The sequence below is a fragment of the Vipera ursinii genome (genome assembly GCF_947247035.1).
Source record: "Vipera ursinii genome assembly, chromosome: 2".
In the NCBI taxonomy this organism is placed as follows: domain Eukaryota; kingdom Metazoa; phylum Chordata; class Lepidosauria; order Squamata; family Viperidae; genus Vipera; species Vipera ursinii.
The window spans coordinates 51,333,787-51,355,129 of NC_139513.1; the positions used below are offsets into that span (position 1 = coordinate 51,333,787).

Genomic DNA, 21,343 nt, shown 5'->3' on the forward strand with positions numbered 1-21,343 from the left:
AGCCCTGAGGATTTAGGCCACTTGCAAACTCAGCTATTGAATGCCAACCATTACATTTTCCTATAAGTAGTACACTCCTATGCATATCCACTTAAAGGTAAGTCCCACTGAGATCCACCAGACTTGCCCACAGGAAAAACTGTCTAAAACTAACCTAACTGACCTTTTCCCAGGTACACAATATTTCCTTCTGTAGAATTGGTAATACTTCTGAATATCTTTGGCTAGCAATGTGACATGTATTTCATCAGTTTGCATTTCCTTTATTGAGGTAACCATAGCTGTATGTTCAGAATCATTTTATGGCTGATCTAGTCTTCTCTTATGCAACCATTCTGTTTTTCAAACCATCTACTTGCAATCCCACTTTGGGCAAACAGCTGAGGTTCATGCTGTTGGAATGACGTCAAAGCCTGCAATCTCCTCCCTATATATCATTTCAACACCAGCAGTGGTAAGGCTTCCAGGTGAGATTGCAGCTGCTGTCACTGAATGACCAAAATCACATTAGGAGAGTTCGATCTCCTCACAGCATGGTTAATGGGTTACCAAAAGGGAACATGTGCGAGTGAGATTTACCAAAGCTTGTATTGCTACCTCCTCTCCTTTTCTTGGCAATAAAAGTCAGAAATTTCTGTAGTCAACAGAAAATTGCAAAGTGCCTCTAAGAAGAATAGGAACTGATGCACATTCCAGCTATTTAAAACAAGAAGAAGAAGAAGGAAAAGGAGCAGGAGCAGGAGGAGGAGGAGGAGGAGGAGGAGGAAGAAGAAGAAGAAGAAAATAGTTGTGTTGTATCATTGAGTTTAGGAGTCATAGTAGCAGGGCTTAATCAAGTGTCTTAAGTAACAGCACTACAAGTTCTCCTTAACATTATTATCACTAAATAAGGTGATAATGTAGAAGAAGGGTTGCTTGGGGTGACAAAGTTTTAGGATGTATTGGCAGAGTAGAGATTCTATAGAATTAAATTGTGGAAAGGGGCTAGACCAATCCTCAAGTCCAATCCTTTGCTCAATGAAGGAAGCCAATGCATCTCTAATATAGTTGCCCAGCCTTTACCTGCTTCTATTTAGCACCTTCCTGGAAAAGGACCTGTTTGCCTTTGCTCAGGGTAAAGTTTGAATCCAATTCTTGTACAAGGTAGTTTTCATATGTTTTACCACCAGCTTTCATTGTCAAGGAGAAAAAGGAAGGCTGGAAGGCTCCTGTTCTAGATAAAGAGAGGTGGCAGAATGAACCAATCCTTTAGGCAAGATAAGATGGAGCAAGTTAGAACAATAATTGTGTTGCAGCATAGCTTTCAGCATTTTTGGTGGGGTAGTGATCTTAATCTCTAATGATGTGTTTATTAAGGCTTGTAGTAGACTAGCAGGTCTTTTGCAGCATTCATCTATGTTCTGGCATAGTCTGGGAAATACTGACTGATAGGCATTATCCATCTTGTCCAGGATCCAGGGCAATTTCATACTGAGTGTATAATTTTCAGGAATGCAATACTACAAGCATTGTTATTGTTGAAGGGTAAGATTCTTCCAGCCCAGCCCCTTGGCTCTCTCAACCAATTGCAATAAATCTGTTTCTCTTTCTCTCTCTCTCTCTCTCTCTCTTTTATAGTATGTGCCACCTTCTTTTAGCTGCTTGATTTTCTCTCAGACTTACCATTTTTGGACCAATTGCAAAGAGTATATACCCTAAATATTTTGTAGAGGAAGAGGACAATTCTTGAGTTCTTGAAGCTCCTATTAATGAGCCTTGAAACAACCTGCATTGATTACCTGTCTATTTCCAGAGCTTAGTGTATAAAATCCCTTTTTAGCATCCTCAAACAAATGAAGATCTTGGTTCCTTGAAGAATTGTTCTACCCGAACCTGTTTCTGTTCTTGGTCCACTCTACACTTCCTTCCATTGCTTTTGGAGTTTTAGTGTGCTCAGAGCTGGACACCTTGACACTTCCATTTTAATTTCCCACTATGTAATTACAGTAACAGAGCATATGGATCAACATCAGTAAAAGTGACAGGAAGAGATGTGTCAAAAGTATGAGCAAGCTGGCTCAGGAATTCTGGGAGTTGAAGTCCACAAGTCATAAAAGAGCAAAGGTTGCCTACCCCTGGGCTAGACCACTACATGCTTGGAAAATGAGGATAGAAAACCAGTGAAGGGGGTTTGAACTGCAAGTGAGTAAATATGGCAGCAGAGAGTTGGATAGGTATGAGTGAAAGTAATAGCACTTAGACTTATATATCACCCCATAATGCTTTACAGTACTCTCTGTGAAGTTTACAATGTAAGCATTATTTGCATATTGCCCCCAACAAACTGGGTCTTCATTTTACTGACCTTGGAAGGATCGAAGGTTTAATCAACCTTGAGCCCTATCAGGATGGAACTCCAGAGTGTGGGCAGAGTTAGCCCACAATTCTGCACTCTAACCATTGTGCCACCATGGCTCCTATCATATCAGTGGCTCCTATCCTAATATCAGTGGCAATATGGAAAGCAGAGGAAGAGAGCGCCCAATGAAAAAGGGATTAGCTGGACAGGAAGAGAATCAATAGAACTGACTATCATATTTAGAGAAGAAAGGATATCAACCCCAAGCTTTCCCACCCAGGCCTTTGGCTATGCTAGCTGAGAAGAAGAACATTTGTAAATCCACCAATGACAAGGAAGTCAATCTGGGTGAGACTCATGATTGGTCCAACTGGATTGTTTTCTTCTTTTGGAACAAACTGCACCTTAGGGTTGTGATGAATGGCAACCCAAAAGGTTTGTGATGGTGAGCGATGAATAAGTACAGGGGAGAAAGGAAATGGCAACATAAATAATTATCTTCATTTGTTACAATGCTTTAGGCTCAACCAACGCAAGGACCAAAACAACAATACCTGTTTTTTTTGAACTACAGTCAGTTAAAAATAAGAAGCAATAGGGTTCCCTTAGCCCCAATAACAGACACATACATTTATTTAAAAATAGGGTCACAAATTACCTTCCTACTTTCCTGGGAGATACAAATATTTGCAAATGTTTTTGATAGTATTCTGTTCTTCATGCTTCAAGTGGCCCTCTGTCCTTATTTTAAAGTGTTATGAGTTTTGCATGTTTATTTGAAAAACCCCTGCAAAGAAGAAAGGAAAGTCTTCATGACTATCTCAGGAGCCAACCAATCACTGCTGCAATGAGCCTCTTTTGACTGCAAATTGGAATTAGTGTCATTTGGTTTTGATTGAGATTGGGGTGTGGGTCAAATTTTATTTCTATATGGGTTATTATGAGTGAATTTCCATTGTGAAACATTACAGTGGCTAATTCACTTTCCATAAAAAAAATCCATCTTTCAAGTTCTCTCTCACACATAGACATAAAGTTGAAGAGATAGTATCAAGGATCACATGAAGTGTTTGTACCATTTTATACTGCACTGGTAAGATCACACTTATGGTCTGCTTTGACTCAGATGACTCAGAAGATTAGGGGCCTGATTCAGCAGATTATCAACCTTAGAATTTGGTAAGCACTGACTCAGCTAGCAATCAACCGAAGTGGGTTCCAGAGAAATCAGCTGATGTGGGTCCTGATTCCAGCCAAATGTTTTAGGGAGGAGTATTGAGAAGATTGCTAGCATATAGCTCCAGAAGCAGATGGTCTGGAACCCTTCCAATCAGGACTCAGGGCTGGTCATAGTACCAAGAAAAATACTGATCATTTTGGTCAATGACCTTTGGCAGGCTTGAGATGAGGGTTGGTAGGAGATTGGGAGTGGGAGGCACACAATGCTACAGCGGTTCTCCTTTTTTTGGAGCTGATTGCACAAGTACTGATGGGGGTAGAGATGGAGTCCTGCTTTGTAGAGAAGAATGCTTCAGAGAATTACTCTTTCCCTTGTGACAGAGAATAAGTTGAGGGGAGCTTTAGTAACACAGTGGAGGAGGCAGCACATCTCATCAAAGAAGAAGCCTAGATTAAGAGACTGCAAAGTCCCAGCTGGTTGGGGGAGAGGGGAAAGAGGTTCAGGGTAGCCACATCCCAGATTCCCCCCAGGTTATCTCTAGTTAGATGATTATAGGCTTAGTTTGGCAAGATTTTGTCCATTAAGCATAAAAAATAAAAGATTGTAATCTGTAATTACAAAACTGATGAAAATTGAAAACATCACAGCCATGTTGGCTGAATGCCCTTGGATTTCTATGTGTTGTTTTGGGCCTTGACACCACACTCTTATTTTTAGAACATCTAGATCAGCGGTGTCAGACTGCTGGCCCGCGGGCCGGATGCGTCATGAAGAAACCACACCCACCCCATTGCCGGCAATGGTAAAAAAAGCTCTGATACATTGCGTGACGTCATGTGACATCGCGAGTTTGACATATCTGAATTCTAGATGAAGCTGCTGGGTTAAGTCATCAGCATGTAGTATGGTATCATAAGTCTGGTTATTTATGGGACCCACCTTTGTCTAATTACTTCTGCCATTGTATAAGATTAGGAAGGATGGGAATGAACTAGGGCTCACCAATTAAATAGAATCCCACAGTTGGGCCTTCTCTTTCACTGCTCCCAACTTCTGGAATAACATCCCTCCTGAGGTTGACTGGCTCTACTCTTGCCTTCCTCTAGAGAAGCACTAAAAGTCCACCTTTTCAGACAGGCCAGAGGCCACTTTTAGGAAATGATAATATATCTGTTATCTTTAACATAGAATTTTAGACTTCCACTCAGTACTTTTTATCATGAGACAGTAGCCTGTAATTACAAAACAGATGAAAATTGAAAACATCACAGCCATGTTGGCTGAATGCCCTTTAAAAATATTCTCGGCAATTAATAATGAATTCTTGGTTTGCTGTCACTGTTTCCACCTTGTATTGCAATACAGCAGTAGAGGATAAACATGTCCTTTGTGTCAATACTCCTGTAGCATTAAGAGTTCTTATCTGATAATGTTCAAGGACTGCAAATTAACACGGTCAAAACAGTACAGCGGCCTGTGTAGAAATGTGATCCAAACACTTTCCTTAATAGGCCAAGCTTATGGCTTTGAATCAAGGTGCATTCTTGCTAAGTAAAAGGAAAAAAAAATAAAACGGTGTACATGCTTTTAGCTGAAAAAGACTTTGCTGGTAGCTTTGACCTCATCACTTTACCTCATCATAGCCCATATGAATACTGCTGAAGGTGGGGTACTATATAACATAAAAGAGGTAAGATCTTTGTATTGCTGATTTTCAATTTGAGCAGAAGTAGACTCTGAACACTTTTGCAAGGCCGATTTTCTTATTTAAAGCATTTCACGTGAACAGCTATTGACCACTGTTCACCCTTGTCAACATGTGGCCCTGACTATCATGGGATCATTACAAGAGTCATTGAAACTCATGTGAGTTCTGACTTCCCAATCCCTTTTTCACTTAGCCTCTTGGAACAAGACATATTCACAAAATAAGATTGGTAATGCACTCCCTGCCTCAAAGCAGGACATTGATACCAATGTTACCAAAAGAATCTTGACATTCAAAATCAACTTGGGAATGCAATCCCCTCTCCTGTCCCCCTCCCCCCTAAAGAGAAACCAGGAACATGAATTGAATTACTCAATTAGGAATATTTCTAGAGAAATTAGTTCCCTCCTCGTGGCTGTCATCTGTTTGTTTATGATGCTCTAAGTGGCGCTTTCAAATTGAGGCTGCACTGTGTTCTTCCCTTAGAATGGATTTCAGTGCTTATGTTGCTAATGACCTACAGCACCATCATTGTGTCTGCCCTATAGAACAGCCTCCCTCCAAAGATAGCCCCACTGTTTTGGATTTTTTTTTTGGAGGCCTTACTGGTTTTATCCCAGGCACTGGGGCTGGGATGTTGATTATGGGAGATCTAGCATACTAAATAGTGTTTATTTTTCTTTTGTTGGATTTTGTGGAATGCTTTTGTTTTAATTCTTTTATTCTTTTGCTTTGCTACTAGACTTTCATTGGATCCTATATATCCTATATATCCTATATCCTATATCCTATAAATTCATTAAATAAATAAAATAAATAAATTAAATAAATAAAAGATCTTTAATTAGAGCAATGAGATTTTGCCTACTTTATTAGTAGAGAGGAACAATTATATTCATTTGCTATCCTTGAAACACCATTCAGGATTGAGATGCTGGAATATTTGCTTCTGTGCAGTAATTAGTAACAATATATCTGCCATCATTCCTGGGGGGAATTTATTCTGGCTCATATGATAGCAGAGTAGAGTAGGGTGGGGTAGAGTAGAATAGAATAGAATAGAATAGAATAGAATAGAATAGAATAGAAATAGAATAGAATAGAATAGAATAGAATAGAATAGAATAGAATAGAATAGAATAGAATAGAATAGAATAGAATAGAATAGAATAGAATAGAACTGGAAGGGACCTTGGAGATCTTCTAGTCCAGCTCCCTGCTCAAGCAGGAGAATCTTTACCATCTCAGACAAGGTCCATTCTCTTCTTAAAAACCTCCAGTGATGGAGCACCCATGATTTAAGAAGGCAATGATAATGATGTTCATTATATAAAGCAGGGGTCCTTAACTTTGGCAACTTTAAGACTTGTGGACTTCAACTCCCAGAATTCTGGGAGTTAAAGTCCACAAGTCTTAAAGTTGCCAGAGTTGAGGAACCCTGATATAATGTATACTGTACTGATACAGCAAGTTCGGGACCCACTCTCAGGAGGGTCGGTACGAGATAATTTTTATTTTTATTTTTTATTTTAATTCCATTTATATCCCGCCCTTCTCCGAAGACTCAGGGCGGCTTACAAGCTTAGCAGTAGCCTTCATTCTATGTATATGCCTGCTTATTAGGGCTTTCACACACACCCCAAGCGGCATTATTACAAAGTCAGCTTAATTGCCCCCAACAATCTGGGTCCTCATTTTACCTACCTCGGAAGGATGGAAGGCTGAGTCAACCTTGAGCCTGGTGGGACTCGAACCTGCACTAATTGCAGGCAGCTGGTGTTACTTAAGGAGGCATTAGCCCACTGCTCCACCAAGGCTCATGAATTGCCCATGTCACTGGATGGTTCATTTCCAGAGTAGAGTTCAGTGTTTGGAATTATCAGGCAGACTGATACTGTTTGTTCAAGTTGTGCTCATTTTTTTTCCAGTTTCCCAGCAAGGTCCAGTTGATTGGATCATTGGACAAAAAAAAGTGAAAAAACAATTCCATTACCTTAAGAATAATTACCTTTTGAGACAAAAGTGGAAGTATAGGAGAAAATACGCTCCCTCCCTCCCAAGCAGTACTTCTCAACTGTGGCAATTTTAAGATATCTGAACTTCGACTCGCAGAATTCCCCAGCCAGCATGAAATCTAGAAGTTGAGTCCAGACTTCTTACCAATGTCACAGTTGAGAAACACTGCTCTAGAGTATCAGGAAGCATTCCTCATGTGCCATCCTAACACTTTTGATCCAAAATTCACCCAAAGGCCAGGATCTCTGATGGTCACCCAGAATTTGTAGAACCTTGAGGGGGATATTCATTTCAATAAAACTGTATTCATCAGGCAAGGTGGGCCAAGATTCCTAATTTTTACTCTAAATCTAAATCAGGCTTCAATTCAATGATACGTTTAACTTAACAGTAAAAACATTTTAGCAGCACTAACCCACATATCTTCATATCTCTTATTGGGACCATGCCACAAACGAGAAAATTCTACAGAGTCATTCAAGAAGACTCTCTGACAGAGTGACAAAATGAAGAATATACTTTGCTGGACAGGTGCTTCACATGAGTGAGCAATGTCTAGCAAAGACTGCAATCACTTGGATACCACTAGATAGTCAGGAAAAAAGAGGAAGGCCACAGAAAAAATCTGGTGCCAAACATTTCAGGAAGATCTGAAAAACATCAACCTTAAATGGAAGGAAGTGGAGACTGTAGCTGTGGACCGAGAAATATGGAGTACACTTGTAGCTTGGCACAGGATGCGAAAGACCAGGCCACAACATATAAAAGGCAGGATTTGTTTAATTTTATAGGCTTGATGTTTTCTTTCTGGTGCATTCACTATGGCAGCATGCAGCACACAATCAAATATGGGTTTGTATATTAGGCATTGTATGTTATTTTTAGAACATTTTAGTATTTGAAGCCATGTTTTCAACTGCCCAGGGATTTCAATTATTGGATGACTTAGAAAATAAATAAATAGATCAATGAATGAACTGTCTTTGAACATAAGATGCCTGTCCTAAAAAATAGAATAATATTTTTTTTAGGAATGGACTTGTTTCATTAGCTATCCAAAGTCAGAATCAGAGTAATACCAAATTAGCACCAAAATATTACTACTACTACTACTACTAATATCAGCCACAACAACTACGACCTATGACTTAAAGGTTTTACCCTTATGACAAAAGAGTTTCACAAGTGAATCCTTGGACCTAATTTCCTGTGTTGGGTTTGCAGTTGGCAAGTTATTATATTTTATCTGGATTGGCTAATCCTGGGCAGGAAGTCTCAAGAAAGAAGAAGATACCTCAGAAAAGCAGTATATTTTAAGCAGGGGCATCGTGGGGTGAGCCAACTTGCTTCCCTTTACAGAGAAACACTTCCACCTCTGCAGGGTTAATTGCCTAAACACTTGCATATTAGTACATATGGGAAGGGCAGAATAACTACTGATAAGTAATCCTTAATATTAAACATACTTCTGACTGAGGGTTTACCAGGAAGAAAGAGAGTTCAAGCCTTTGCTGTCTATCAAGGTAGCTCACAGGGAGAGCTTTACCTTTGCTGAGAGGTAATGGCATTCTGAGAGACTGATCCCAGCTAGGGCTTTAAAAAAAGGGACATGTGAAGAATTTTTTTTAAAAAAAGGTGAAAAAACTTAAAGCATTCATGGCTAGTACTTATTATGATGGCAAAAATTCAAACAATTAAAGCTGTCATGGTTCCGACAGATGAAACTCTTCCAAGAACTTTGAGGCATTGTTTTCCTTAAAGATTCTTTATTCGAGTAGCATAGCATTGGCACATACATAGGTGAAGCCAAAATCTCAATTCCCCTCCCCTGAACACGTAGTATCTAGTGCAATTCCCTCCTCTAATTAACAGTCATAAATCACATTCTCCAATTAATTTGAAATGCAGGCTTTCTCTCCAGTTCTCCAACCCACCATTTCTTATCATCTCTTATTTCAAAAAACCTTGATTCTCACAGTACTGCAATATTGTTGTGTCTAACTAAGTCCCGTACACATTCCTCCTCCTCCCACCCCCCCAGTATCATCTAATTCAGGGGTGTCAAACTCAATTTCATTGAGGGCCGCATCAGCATTGCGGTTGCCCTCAGGGGGCCGGGTGGGTATGGCCTGAGTGGGCGTGGCCTACTGGGTGGGCATGGCTAAAGTGCATATGGCCTACTGCAGGGGTCTTCAAACTCGGCCCTTTTATGACTCATGGACTTCAACTCCCAGAATTCCTAAGCCAGCGTACCTGGCTGAGGAATGCTGGGAGTTGAAGTCCATGAGTCATAAAAGGGCCGAGTTTGAAGACCCCTGGCCTACTGGGTGGGCATGGCCAGCTTTACATTGTTCAGGCCAAGGCAGTGGGGGCCATTCCCTCACTGTTTCCAGGATGGCTTCGCGGGCCGCATGAAACCACTTCACGGGCCGGATCCGGCCCCCGGGCCTTGTGTTTGACATGTCTGATCTAATTCTAACTCTAAGAGTAAAACATAAGAAGGAAAATGGCTGCATCTCCATATGTTGTCAAAGCAAGAACATCCGATGTTAGCAGCGTTGACATCAGCTTTATAGGACTGACAAAGAAGAGCAAAGAAGTTCATATGGAGTGGGGAAAAATGAGAGAGTATGATTTAAAATTTTGCGAGACTGAAAAGTAAGACGTGGTGCTTAATGGTCATGTAAAAAGATTTTTAAAATTGGATACAAATACATTACTTCAGACAATTTTAAAGATTAAAGTACAAGTGAAACCAGAGGCTTTCCTTTTGGTGCTAATGGACAGGCCACTTGAAAAAAAAGTTGTGGAGCTTTGTTTTTGTATATGACAACTGTACAAGATTATTATATGCTCAAATGTGGAAAGACTGGATGCTACCACAATGGAAGGATGGTGTTGAAGCTGATGGAACTTACATAAATGGCTAAATTAACTGATTTCATTAAAGAAAAGACATTATGTACATTCATGGCTGACTGGAAATACCTTGCAGACATTTTGCATGAAACAGGGAAAAAAATGCAACTTTGTATGGTGCTAATTGTAAAGTCGCGTGCTTCACATAGAGACGGACACAGAGCTGGGGTAAAGATGAGTTTATTCTGAACAGAACGAACTGGGGAAACAGGGAAGCCTGGCGTCTATTTGTACCTGCCCAGGTGGATGGCATCCAATCAGTTCAAACCTGGGCTTCCTGCCAGTGCAGGTGACAATGGGTGTAGATCCTGGCTTCCCACCAGGCTGACCATGCCTGGGGCTGTCAACAGCTTAACTCATTAAGCTTATCCTGAGTGAGCAAAATTATCGCCCGGAGCTGTCCAACCCCTCTGCTGATCTGCACCATCAGCCTCCTGCTGTGCTGTCCTTTGTGTATGCTGGGAGGCATACACTGCACTAATGATTAGAAAAAACGAATAACAGAAAAAAAGCACTTTTTATAAGCATAAGAGAAAGATATAACTGTAATAGCAATAGCACTTATATACTGCTTCGTAGTGCTTCACAGCCCTCTCTAAGTGGTTTACAGAGTCAGCATATTGCCCCCAACAATCTGGGTCCTCATTTTACCATCCTTGGAAGGACGGAAGGCTGAGATAAACTTGAACTGGTCAAGACAGAAGGAATCATACTTGTATTTGCTACAAAGGAAAATGAAAGCTTCTTTCTTTTGGCACTTTTGCATTTTTGTTATCTGTCTTTGTTCTGTTACTAGTTTCTTTTACTTTCTATATGTTTATTTATTAATTTAATTTGTATACCGCCCTTCTCCCAGGGGACTCAGGGCAGTGAACAGGGCAATACATAAAAACTAGATACAAAAATTAAAATTATTAAAACATGATTAAACAATGCCCATAAATACAAATTTAAAATTAAAGTCGTTTATAAAAATGTTCTTTAACACACACACACACACACAGAATGAGAGTGAGAGTGTCTCTCTCTCTCTCTCTGTGTGTGTGTGTGTGTGTGAGAGAGAGAGAGAGAGAGAGAGAGAGAGAGAGGGAGAGAGAGAGAGAGAGATTTGGGGAAGTAAATGGAAAGGAAAGGGGGAACATATTGCTAAAAATATTTCCATAATGTTTTTATGTATGTTTGCTTCATGCTCAGTAGTAGTTCCCTTTTGTGCTAGTCAGCTGTTATTATTCAATGTAGACTTTGCTTTTCTTTTGCATTTCATTATTCCAATAATAAAAGTATCTTTTTCTTTTAAAACAAAGAAAGAATAGGAAAATCTGGAATGGCACAGTTGTCTGTGGTTGAAATTTACGCACATAACGCGCATTACTTCTGTATGCACACCTATGTTTCCCTATTTATGAACATCTGCCGGCTGAGTTAAAAAAAAACACGATAAAATTGCCTTCCTCTCCCTCCCCTGAAATATTACAAATAAGCAATCCTTATTTGATCTTACCACAACTGGGCAAGTTTAGGTAACAGGCAAAGACAATGCCTAGGCTTCCATATCACCCCAACCTTGCAAATAGCCAGTAATTGAAGACAGTCTGAGTGTTGTGTTTGTAAGAGGTCTTCAAACTTGCCCCTTTTATGACTTGTGGACTTCAACTCCCAGAATTCCTCAGCCAGTGTGCTGGCTGAGGAATTCTGGGAGTTGAAGTCCACAAGTCATAAAAGGGCCAAGTTTGAAGGCCCCTGTGTTTGTAGCTAACAACCATAGCATTCAGGAAGAGACTGATGGAACAACCTCCACATTTCCCAATCCAATTCTCAAATTCTTTTAAGTGTTGACATTTTGAACACTTGTATAGTTTTAAGCTATGTGCAGATGGATGCTGGCTTTTAAGATTAAAGCATCCCCAACAGATGGCAGCCTAACCTCTGCTGAACACCTAGAGAGAAGTTATCACCACTCTCAAAAGTTTTTTTCTATCATTCAGTTGGGGTTTTTTGTATTTAAATTCTTTATCCCAGGAGTCCTCAATCTTGGCAACTTTAAGACTTGTGAAGTCCACAAGTGTTAAAGTTGCCAAGGTTGAGGACCCTTGCTTTATCCCATGTCCTGCATTCTGAAGACAAAAAAAAACAAGTCTTGACCTCTTGTGCAACAACCTTTTAGATATTTGAGAAGCGCTATCATTTCTTCCCTCAATCTTCTCAAATTCCACGTGTCAGTTCCTTCACAGAACTTGTTCTTCAGAGCTATCCATCAATTTCTGAGCACCGGGAAACCATGTGGATATAACATTTGTTCTCCCTATTGCCAATCCCTTTCCTGCATGAGATTGGTGAGTTTCAAGGGTTTTTATTTTGCTCTCCTCCTACCAAATGTCACCATCGACAGCAGTCCTATTACCCAGAATAACAGAGTTGGAATGGACTTTGGAGGTCTTCTAGTCCAACCCCCTGCTCAAGCAGGAGATCCTGTACCATTCCGGACAAGTGGCTGTCCAGTCTCTTCTTAGAAGCCTCCAGTGATGGAGCATCCTTCTTAATCTGGGGCGGAGTTGGGGCTGAGGAGAAGGTGGGCTTTAAAGTATGGGTAGAATGGCAAGTTTATTATAGTCATCGGTCAAAACTTCCTTGTTTTTTTTCTCAATTAAGCAAGGGTGGAAGGAGCTGCCTGCATTAACCTAAATAGGAGCTAGGCCAGGGGTAGGCAACCTTGGCTCTTTTATGACTCATGGACTTCAACTCCCAGAATTCCTGAGCCAGCTATGCTGGCTCAGGATTTCTGGGAGTTGAAGTCCATGAGTCATAAAAGAGCTGAGGTTGCCTACCCTTGAGCTAGGCTAACCTATATGTTAGGAGTCACCAGACTGCATCTCCAACAGATTATCTGGGAAAGTGTGCCAGAATATATCATAGGTAAAATAAAGTGTTGGGATAAAAAGCAAAATCCTATTTTAAGACCAGAACAGATGAATGTATCTTAAAGTTGCCTCAGATATGTGCAACATCATGAGGGCAAAAGCAATGAAAAAAGATTTTGGGTATTTGTTTCAGGGTTACATGAAGAAATTGCCCTCTAGACAATATTCTCTGTTTCTCTTTTTGTTTAATCTTTTTTACAGTGTGGACCCTTGAACTGGATACAGTATTGGGAGTGGGGGGGGATGGGCTCCTAACAAAAGAGAAGCAGAAAAAAGTGGAATCGTTATTTCCAATCCTAGTGTAGTGTAGAATTTACATGTTTTGATCTTAGAACATCTTTTATTTACAGCCTCAACCAACTTCAGAACGGAGGCAGATTAATTCATAGCTGTTTCCTGGTTGGCTGAAGTCAGATATCATGCTAAATCCTAAAGGCAGTGTAGAAAACATTTTGGAACCATTCTTTTGATGGCTAAGGGCAATACGGGTGAGGCAATTATACAAAGAGGACAAGGCTGAGATGTTTCTTGGTCTCAAGGAAAGGAGAGTTTGTCTTCATCCCTCCCTCTCTCCCACCCTTCCATTGCACTAAACCTATTTTAGGATTTACGCTATATTTTCTGTGTTTCCCAATCAAAAGCAGGAAAACAACTTTCAGTTTTCAGAAACTGTGCTCAGAGGAAGTCTCCTGGGGCCACAAAATGGAGTAAGCCCTGGAGGTCAGGTGATCTTCTCTTGCCTCAAAGCAGGGGTCTTCAAACCTGGCCCTTTTATGACTTGTGGACTTCAACTCCCAGAATTCCTCAGCCAGGCATGCTGGCTGAGGAATTCAGGGAGTTGAAGTCCACAAGTCATAAAAGGGTCAAGTTTGAAGGCCTCTGCCTCAAATTAACCATACTAATAAAGAGAAAGAGAAGGAGGAACTGACAGGTGCACGGAGCTAATCATAAGCCTAGGCAAGCATGTGGTATGAACAGATTCTGTGTCGGAGATAGAGGAGCCGCCATCCTCTAGGTTAGGGGTGTCAAACTGCCGGCTCACGGGCCGGAGGTGTCATGCCAAAACTGCGCCCACCCCAGCTCTGGCAATCACGTGATGTTGCAAGTTTGACACCCTTGTTCTAGGTCAATTTTCCCCAGTCTAGGGACCTCTGATGCTCAACATCAACTGTACTAATGAAAGAGTGCCCAGCTTTGGGAAACACTGCTCCTAGTACTTTAGGTTTCCTGCCTAAACAGGGGGTTGGACTAGATGACCTCTAAGATCCATTCCAACATTATTATTATTATTATTATTATTATTATTATTATTATTATTATTATTATTATTATTATTATTGTGACAATTTCTATCAACTGTAATCAACATGGCCAATGATAATGATTATGGCAGCTGTAGTCCAAAGCTGCTGAAGCATTAGGTTGCCTAACTCTGTGATATCTCAGTCATGTTGTTGACCATAGCATGCTATGTATGGGTGGGAGAGGGGGAGCAGTCAGAAATGGGGCTGTGATGTTAAACCTTTCCCTCCATGCTATGAAAATGCTTCAGTAGGGGAAGCACCACGAAGTCTACTTGTTAAGTTATAATTCCAACAAAACAATTTATGAAGAAACAAGTCTTCTCAAACTTGGATACTCACTGAGCAAATGCTCAGGATAACCCTACGTGTGTGTGACTCTCTTCTCAACAAAGGACTGCATAGTTCATCACACAGTAGTTACATGTAGGTGGACTAAAAACCAATTCTTCCAAATTGCTTGGACCAATAGGGAAAGCCAGCACAGATGCCTTGGCTAACACTTTATTTTCCAAGCACGGTATCATTTGTAGTGTTGTCTCCTCCAATGTTAGGCTTCCAATAAAAATAATCCCCATTTTGGCATGAGAATAGTGTTTTCATTCAAGTCATGGGCTATTTTGTTTGAAAGCTTCATTTGTGAACTGGCCTTGCATTTTCTCAGACACAGCCTTGCTGAAGCCATGCAGGAAAGATCTGCACTAGAATCCCCGAGTCCTCACATTCGAGATATTCTTTGACTTCTCCAATTCAATGTGATTTCTCAGGACTACATTTTCTCCGGGGCTGAGAGAGTGGGGAGGAGAGACAAGGAATTATGAATCTGGCATAGTCAGATTGTCCATCAGAAGACCTGTTTTTGTGAGAAATTCAGGAATGAAACCATGTAAATAGCAAGAAATGGCAGCTGAGTTTTGTCTCTTAGCATACTGATGTTACCTCAGATGAGCTCACCAGGTGGCTTCATGTAGATGTTAAAGAGGAGAGGGGAAAGCACTGAACCTTGAGGCACTCCATATAGTAGGGGCTGAGAATGGGACTCTCCTACCAATCATTACCAGCTGAAATCAAACTTGAAGAGGCTAGCCAGCACAACAATCCTCTAGTAGTCTAAACTCATCTAGATGGGTACCATGGCCAATAGTGTGAAAAGCCACCAAGAAGTAAGGCAAGGATGGATGCACTGTCCTAACTTACTCATGGGCATCCAAAAGCATGATAAATGCCATTTCCATTTCCATCTCATATCTGGGTCTGAATCCTGATTGAAAAGGAACCAAGTAAGCCACTTCCTCCAGTTCCCTCTGAAGCTGTTGTGTTACTACCATTTTTTCACTAGAAAGGCAGGTGAGACTGTCCACTATGGAGGGATCTAGTGATGTCTTCCTGAGGAAGAGGCAAACCAAGACCTCTTTAGAAGGTAAAGGAACAACCCCATCACTCAAAGAAGAATTGCCAGAATCCATTCACATAACCTCCCCCGCCCCCACCAGCCACTTTAACAAGCCAGGAGGAATCTAAAGAGCAGGTGGCTGAGCCCATAGTTCTAAGGACTTCGTCCAGTTTTTCAGCTTCATGAGGTTGAAACAGCTCCCAAATAATTGGGCAAGACACCTGGCTCAATCTACACATCTCCTTTGGGCCTTTGACAAGTGCAGTATCCAATCTGGAACAAATCTGAGTATCTTTATCCAACAGATAAAGTATCTTTATCCAACAAGTATCTTTATTCCTCTGCATATCTCTGTAACAGGTTCTCCACACCACGTATCAACCAACACAGGGCTGCGGGGTAGAAATTTGAGGGTACAATGAGTATTGTGTAGTGGGTCCGACGCAAGGAAGAGATGCCAGCCGGAGTGTGAGTTCAGCTCTTTATTGGAAGGGGGTAGTGAACTGGGGAATGAGGCTACCTGGCCTTCTTAAATACCTAGCCAGGTAAGCGGACAGCCAATGGGGTTGGCCCTAGGTTTCCCGCCGAAACTGGGTTTCCTGCCGAAACCGTCCAGGCCAAAGCCCCCTGGTGGCTGCTGCTATGCAGGTGCCTGCATACATAACAATGAGGTTGGAGAAGTAGGCCTTAATAGTGACTCTAACTTGTGTTTGGTCAAATTTGCCCTTTGTTGAATGCCAGCAATGCTCTAGGCACCTCTTCTTCTGTTTTATCTCACCAAGTGCCTCCATTCACCATAGGGAGTGTCAGGCTTCACCAAAGGAGAGAAATTGCATAGGCGCAATTCAGCTGTCCCTTTATTCCAAGCGGCAACCAAGGTTTCAGAGGTCTGTGCAAAAAACCAACAGGGACAGCTGCCAGGTCCCCTGAGACCTCACCAAGTCCAGTAATGGCCAGGGGCAAACCACTAATGGGTTCGGCCTCTCTGCAGTGGATAGTGGCTCTAAAGAATCCCATATAAATCAGGCATAATCCAACCATGACAACGGTTGGAAAGCTCCCCCAATTTTCAATCACATTGCCAGTGCTCTGACAGGAACATCAAAACCAGAGAGTGACCGGTGTCCTGAGATGGGCTCTGGATGATGTGGATTCACAGCTGTCATGGGAGCCATGAACTCCCAAACCACTCCAGACCCTAGTCCTAGGGAAGGCAGAGTAAAATCCTCCAGAACCGTAAGTCTGGGGAACTCCACAGGCAACTCAGAAATGGAGCCCAGGAGCCCAGATAGGGAGGTTGCAAGGCAGCAGGAAGGATGGCACAACAGCAACAACCCGAGCTAATCATTAGAGCCCAACTTCCAACAATGGCTGGAAACTGACCAAAGAGAGAAGCAACCTGTAATTGAGGAGAAACTTCCCAACAATGAAGACAATTAACCAGTGGAGCTAGACAATCACCTATCTGAGATGGTATAGGTTCTTAGGTTCTCCTGCTTAAGCGGGGGGGGGGGGGGCTGGACTAGAAGACCTCCAAGGTCCCTTCCATATTCTATTCTATTCTATTCTATTCTATTCTATTCTATTCTATTCTATTCTATTCTATTCTATTCTATTCTATTCTATTCTATTCTATTCTATTCTACCTTGGGGAGCACCTGCGACCGGCGTCAACTTCCCTCCGCCCAGTACGCTCCCACAAAGAGGGCCTCCTCAGGGTGCCACCGGTCAAAGAATGTTGACTGGTGGCCCCCAGGGGGAGGGCGTTCTCTGTGGGCGCGCCGGATTTATGGAACCATCTTCCAGTCGAGCTCCGGATGGCGCCTGACCTCCGCTCCTTCCGGCGCGATCTCAAAACCTACCTTTTCGAACAAGCTGGCCTGGCCTGATGGGATGGGGTTGGGTTTTATTAATCTGTTTTAATCTATTTTAATGTGTTTTAACTTATTCATGGGCATTTGTTTAATCGTTTTTAATTTTTGTATCTTGTTTTTTAATATGTATTGCCCTGTTCACCGCCCTGAGTCCTTCGGGAGAAGGGCGGTATACAAATAAAATTAAAAATTAAAAATTAATAATAATAATAATAATAATAATAATAATAATAATAATAATAATAATAATAATAATAATAATAATAATAATAATATTCTAAACAGGGTCTACAACCATTAGTGCTTTTCCAGGAAGGACATCCTTGAAAACACTAGGCAAGGACCAACCATCGTCAGAGGTGCCCACGTGGTTTCTGTCAAGGGACAAATGGAATCCTGGCTAGAAGGCTGGGAGATTTCCCACCTTGCGAGAAGGCAGGAATCTTTTTGTCCATGGCTGAGAAACAGCACAGAAAGAAGCCACCGCTGCTGAGCGGGCTGGCAAGAGAGCGCCAGCGTGCCAGATACTTCCATTGACGATAAAATCTCTGGCCCGCCCCTTGACTTTTTCCGAGCCAATCAGGCTGCCAGTTTCGGTCGAGCCTCCTTCAAGCCTTCCCCTGCTTTTACTGTGATAACCTCCCCGGCAGTCATGTGATGGGGATATAGTACTACGCGAGGAGAGCTAAAGGACACATCACCCTCTGTATTGCTGGTCGCACGTCGGAACTCCCTTCGCCTGTTGGCGATTCCCAGGGACGACGACGATTGCCATCCTGTCAATCTTCTTGGGGGAAACGTTGGGTTTTTAAAAATAGCTGCACTTTTTTTCCTCATTTTTTCCCCCCCTTCCTTAAATGCCAGGAGGAGTGGCTGCCGGTCGGGATCTTTTTTCTCCTTTGCTTTTGGGGGTAATTTAAAGTTTGGCGGGGTGTTCTCCCGCTCCCCCCCCCCTCCCCCCTTCCAGACTGACCCGCATTCTGGGCGTTGAGAAACAGAGAAAGTTCAGGTAAGGAGGAGAGGAGAGGATGCTGCCTCTTCCACGGAACGGGGAGGGGGCGACTTGGGAGAGGCACGGGGCGGGTGGGTGGCGAGGCAGAAAAGGAACCCGCAAAAGGGGGGGAAAGAAGGAGAGAAGCGGAAGGCTCTAGGGAAGGAATCCGACACGCGTGCATGTGTGTGTGCGCGCACACACACTTGTGCAGCGGCGTTGCACGGGAAAGGAACGAGCTGCTCGCCGTTCTCCCGGGTCGTTGGAGAGGAACGGGCCGAACGGTTAACCAGCCTCTGGGGTGGGAGGCGGCTCCGGTTTTCGGGATGCTAAACGAGTGGACGGAAGAAGGACGGGCGAAAATCCTCCTTTGCTCCAGGACATGGAGGCCAAGGCGGCGTTCTCTGCGCGCGAAGTTGTTTATAATAAAGGAGGGGCACGGACGGAGCGGGGGGGGGAGTTTACGGAGGAGCCCCCTTCTTCCCCGCTTTGAAGGACACGATCCGCCATCGAAACGGGCCGGTTGCTCTCGATCGATCGGAACACCCAAGTTCCGAAGAATGAGCCAAAAAGGCGATTTCCCCAAACACCCCCCCCCCCGCCACACACACACACCATATGTTCAAGGCAGAGCCGTTGGTAGAGAAAAGCTCGTTTTCGTCAGGCGGACGTGAACTCTGGGAGTCGCTGTGCCGGAGCGATGACTGTCGCCTCCCCTTCAGCTAGCAAATAAACAGGCAGGTACTTTTCCATTTCTTCCGTTAACCCAGGACGTGAGAAGGCCGGTTTATCAATGCCACCCTGACGAGAGCCCAGATCTGCCTCTTGTGCTGTTATGCAAATGCCCTCCCCCCCCCCGGCCTGGCCTTTTGGTTCCTTTTTGGACTTAAAAGCAGCTCTAAAGGGGTTGATATCAAAGCTGGGCTGCTGGGCTTTTTTATTTTTTATTTTAAAAAAAAAACACCTCCTCCCCACTTCTGCAAGATTCCCTAGCGCAGGGGTCGGCAACCTCGGCTCTTTTATGACTCGCGGACTTCAACTCCCAGAATTCCTGAGCCAGCTATGCTGGCTCAGGAATTCTGGGAGTTGAAGTCCGCGAGTCATAAAAGAGCCGAGGTTGCCGACCCCTGCCCTAGCGGCCTACCCAGAAACACAGGCTTCAGGCAGCGTGCATGAGCACAGCAGAGAGAAATGAATTGCTGCTTTTGGTAAGGCTGAATATGGAAGCCGTATGCGGTGTTTGACTACATCTCCATCATTCCTGCCAGTATAGGGCTGCGGGGTGGGGAGGCTGAAAAAGATGGAGATGAAGATATCTCTTGGGTGTCTTCTTTGAGGAAGGTTGACCCACGCCAACCATAAAAGGCAGCAATTGCTGTCTAAGAAGCGACTAACAAGTTGTGACACTGTAATGTTTAAATGGACGGGAGTTTGTAGCCGTAGTAGTCAGCAATGTAGAGTTATGTGGAAGGTCCCTTTGATAAAACCTGCTATGGGATTTGAAACTTTTCAATCTGCCACGGGTATTGTTCACTTGCCCAGGGGGAAAAAAAACCCCCTTCTTTTTGGAGAGCTAATAATAGAATTCTAATTGTTAGAGTTCTCTCTCTACCATAGAGCATATCCCAAATCATGAGGACTGGATGTATCTGATAACCCAAAGCTATTCCCCAAAGAATCTTTTTTTTTTGGGGTAAATTTTCTGGAGAAAGTATAGGATTGTTTCCTATCTGGAAGCTCTTCATTTTGTGTGTGTGCATGAAAGAGAAAGCTGTATATACTACACAAGGGCGTCTGAAAATCACCCATTTATTTTTCCTCACGTCAGTGAGACAGCTTTCAAGAATGTGGGGGAAAACCCAACTCCTATTCTTTTCCACCAGTGTTGCTGAGGCAAAGACTCATTTTTGTCCCCCTCTCCTTCGATCTTCTCCAGTCTTGTCCTTCCACATACAGTTTGTACCTTCACCCTGGCCAGTATGGCCAAGGGTTAGAATAAGGTGGAATCCGCATATTCAGAGGGCATCAGCGTGGAGAAAAGGTCTCTCTGCATCGGGCTGGAGAGCACTCAAGGTGTTCTTGTTCTGAAACGCAGGAAGATTTCCCTTCCTTCCTTGCAACATATTTCTGCTGTGGAAACTTCCTGGGCTCTCTATGGCTTACATCATTTTTACCTTTGGAGATGGAGATGGATGTTTCCAATGGCTTCAGCAGAAACATTTCGTATTTTTTCCAGCCGAACGTTTGGGGGAGGGGGGGTGTACCGGACTCCTCTTGGAAGATAATGGTGAGAAAGTAACCTAGAGCAGGAACAGGAGGAGGCAGCTGCGTGTTTTGTTCTGTTCTGTTATGATAATGCTGAAAAAGAGAGGGAGGGAGGGAGGGAGAAATGACTGCTGGGTTACTTTCGGTCATTCCAAACTTCAGAGTCCAAAGGGAGGGAGTGGGGAATAGCACCAGGGAAACTGAGTTTAGTCCTTTTCTTTAATACCTGCTGGGTAAAGCTGGGGTCGGAGTTTTAAAACATTTATTTATTTATTTATTTATTTATTTATTTATTTATTTATTTAAATTTATATACCGCCCTATTCCCGTAGGACTCAGGGCGGTTTACAGGGAAAATCGATTAAAACTAAGATTAAATTAATCCCTGAACTTAACTAAAACCCCATTAATTAAATAATTAAAACCCCTCAGTCTGGGCC

At 42.7% G+C, this 21,343-nt stretch overlaps 1 protein-coding gene across 1 annotated transcript in view; it reads left to right on the forward strand.

The window, feature by feature from the left end:
* The first annotated feature begins 18,338 nt into the window (after window positions 1-18,338).
* The window catches only part of KLF15 (KLF transcription factor 15), a 26,879-nt gene continuing 23,874 nt past the window's right edge, over window positions 18,339-21,343 (forward strand). The window contains exon 1 of the mRNA XM_083352918.1: window positions 18,339-18,656. The gene's annotated coding sequence lies outside the window, so the exon portion shown is untranslated. The remainder of the gene's footprint in view (window positions 18,657-21,343) is intronic.